Below are 3,718 nucleotides of genomic sequence, written 5' to 3' on the forward strand. Positions count from 1 at the left end.
TTTTTTTTTCTCTCCTTTTGCTTGGCCAAGAGTCATCATCACCATCAAGATTATTCAAAGCTTTGTTCTTGAAGCCTACAAGTGATATCTTCATCACAAATCGTTGAGTTGGTAAGAACCTTCACTTTGTTTGTCTTTCTATCGTCTTCATGGTCTTCATTCGATTGTTAATGTAACTCTAATGGATGGAATATATTTCTGATTAAAAACATTTAGATTTTATAAAAGAATAAGTTTTGATGAGTTTTGTTTAATAATAGAGCCCTTGGTGTGGTTGTTTAGTAAAAACAATGTCGCTTGATCCATTCCAGAATCTGGGCAGAAAATGTGTTGAGTTGGAGAGGCCGTATCTCAGTCATAACATGGAGTTAAGATACGAATTTTGGGTCTAGGTTCAATTTAGATGAGTCTATTTTCTGTTCCAAGTAGTTTCGTGTCAAAACAACAAAATTAAYTTGGTCAAAAAGCCTTTACCGTTCAGGGTCGCAAAGCTGGAATTTTTGGTCAGAATTTAGGACGTTTTGGKTGCCTCACAACTCYCTCTTTTTTYCGAATTYTTTGGTAAAACTTTTTCTGGATTGAGTTMAATATATCTATTAGCCTCTGTAAAAATTTCAGAATTTTTGGAGGTCTTTAAGTATTTTATTTTGTATATAACTTTCTGTTGCGCAAAACAGAACGGTTTACTGACTTGTACTTTCATATATTTTTTTTAAAATTAGTAAAACATTAATTAAAATTAAGGAAAATTTCTGAAAATACCTAATACTCGGAAGTCTCTACCATTAARTTTTGGAACCTTATCTAATTCATTTAAGGTATAGGAAAAATTCTTGAAGTAACCTAAAATTTCGGATAAGAAACCAAACTTATAAAACTTGGGCAAATCATCGATACTTAGGTCGAGATGACTACCCACAACTAATTGACTTATAGTTTTACGACGCTTGGTAAAATTGTCCTTTTAGAAATACCAGGCCGATCATGTATATTCCATCGATTACGAGATTACAATGGTAAGGTTTTAAGCCATGGCCATGTGTAGCTCACACACACCCTTGTTTAATTGTAGATTACTTGCTTGATCTCTCGCATACCTAATACCATCCACACACAGGTGAGTTTCGTGGCCCCTTTTACTTATATAYTTCTTTTGGGGGAAAATGATACTCAAAAGCTATTTAACTGTTTTTAAGCTGTGTTGAACCCTTTTCTTTTATTTATTTGGACAATTTGTGTGTTTACTATTGCAATGAAAGTACTAATGTTTGATTCCTATATGAGATGTGATTCTTATATTCCTATTAAGCCAACGGTTTAGCTCTAGCTGGTAGATGACATGTTTGGAAACCTATCATGTTCTTGTTGTATGACTAAATTGGTTATACAATTATTCCTATGTATTAGTGCTGAATTGCGATATATGTATATACACTGTTGTCCTAAACGCTCTCGATACACAACAAATCCTCTTTTGTTATTTAAACCTACGAGCTYAYCAACWTTATGTTGACGTTTTCGAGTATTCATTTTCAGGTAATACTCATCAAAATGGCTAAGAGTGCTAGGGTTGCTTGTGGACCTTAGAGAGACCTAAGAGATTCCCCGTGTGGGGTTTTTTTTTTCTTTTTTCTTTTAAGTTCCTGAATGCACATATTCGAATTTATTGGTGTGCTTCTCTATCTTTGAAGTTTTTGTTTGAAACTTGTCCCAGGTTGTGGGAAGTACTTTTGTTTAAATTTTTGTTGACTATGTAATGTCATGGTATTGTCTAACCACGGTACAAGTCTCCACTTGTGACGAGGAAGAGACGTCATGACACTTGGATTAGCATTCATTTAGTGAGTTCTCTATTAGCATATCATTGTGTTATGAGAATCCTCTCCGTCACACTTCGCGTTTCCGCCTAGGCGGGGTGTGACAAATATATATAAAATGACATCCGTCATTTTAGTAGAACAAAAACGACATTTCTTGATTAGACGTATATAAAAAAATGAAGTAATTCATTTAGATAAAAAATTTATTCCAATTTTTTTTGTATTTTCATAACAAAACAATGTTTTATATACTTATTTATATGATTATATTTAGCCTAGTCAAAATCCAATAATATATTACAATTTAAGACACGTATAAATAGTTCATTCCTACACACCCGTAAACACGTTATACGTTATGTTTTAAACTGTTGATAAAAATAATGGTAAAATAATTATCTAATTTTATTTGTAATTTATCTATCGATTGTTTATTCGACATTTTAACAAATTACATATAGATAAACAATATTTTTCGTGTTTTATTGCCTGTTACGTACACGTGTGGGTATACACACATATGTGTGTGTGTCTGAATGTTCAAACGATAACACTTTTATTTTATGAAAAATCGAGATCTATGCCATGTCAAAGGTCATTTGCGTCTCTGATTTATTATTACTTGTAATGGAAATATAATAAAAGGTGTTATCGTGTTTTCATAAAATGCATGTGTTTTCGTTTGAACCATTTCCTATATATATATATATATATATATATATATATATATATATATATATATATATATATATATATAGAGGTTCATTTGAGAAGTGATAAGTATTTAAGAAGTAAAGAAGTGATCTTAGCCCTTCATACGGTCAAGATTGGTCAAACATCGTTTTTTGAGTGGTCAAGCGAAAAATAAAGAGGTGGTTTCATGACTTTACAAATAGGTAGCAGATAAGTGCATATATGAACCCGTAAGTGCGTATGTAAACACATAATTCGTATGTGAATCAGTTAATTAGTTTTTTTTTGGGAATCACACGGTTTCATATGTAAATTACACATATTTACATATGAACTAACTAACTGATTCACATATGAACTAACTAACTGATTCACATATGAACTATAGGTTCACATATGCACTTATGAGTTCGCATATACACTTGTTTTGCCGTCTATTTGTAAAAGTTACATATACCATGCAAGGAATTATCCGATACTTCACAGTCAAAGCCGCAAATCTTGACCAGATGAAAGGCTAGAATCACTTATCTACTTCTTAAATGAACCTATGACTATATATATAGTAACTATGTGTTCCATGTTTAACAATATTTTTTGCGATTTAAATTGTTTTGATTATTCATCTCTATTAATCTCCCCGTTATCACTTATCTTAAAGGATAAGATATGAATATGAGCCGATAAATATTTTATAACATAAATAATTATATGTTTCATTATCTGTTATTCTTAAATCGATCTGGTAAAATAATAGCCCACATCTTATCTATACCCTAACCGTTGCCAACCTGAGACCACATGGGATGGATGTAATACCAGTGTGTTATGAATGAACACAACAATATTCTTTTCTACATATTTTTTCAATAATCATCATCAGATCGTCAATTCTTAATTTTATTATTATTAAGATGCTTTATTTTCCATTAATACTTGTCAATTCTTAATTTTATCATTATTTAGATATCTTTTCAAGATATTTTTGCATTAATTGCATGTAATGGAAATATAATGAGAAGGTGTTGTCGTGTTTACGTAAAATGCATGTGTTTTCGTTTGAACCATTCTCTTTATATATCTATATATATAGGGGAGCGTTCAAATAAAAACCACCCAATTTGTACAAACCGTGAAAACCTCATTCAACCAATCATAATTTTTCATTTTTTTCATTTTTTTGTAATTATAAGAGGTTGATTAAC

At 31.0% G+C, this 3,718-nt stretch overlaps 1 long non-coding RNA gene across 1 annotated transcript; it reads left to right on the forward strand.

The window, feature by feature from the left end:
- The first annotated feature begins 30 nt into the window (after nucleotides 1-30).
- LOC112528954 lies at nucleotides 31-1,606 on the forward strand. Its single transcript, XR_003070899.1, has 3 exons — nucleotides 31-111; nucleotides 1,073-1,117; nucleotides 1,537-1,606. It is a non-coding gene; the product is annotated as an uncharacterized LOC112528954 (long non-coding RNA).
- The last annotated feature ends 2,112 nt before the right edge of the window (nucleotides 1,607-3,718 follow it).

This window comes from Cynara cardunculus, assembly GCF_001531365.2.
Source record: "Cynara cardunculus var. scolymus isolate 2C chromosome LG 16, CcrdV1, whole genome shotgun sequence".
NCBI lineage: Eukaryota > Viridiplantae > Streptophyta > Magnoliopsida > Asterales > Asteraceae > Cynara > Cynara cardunculus.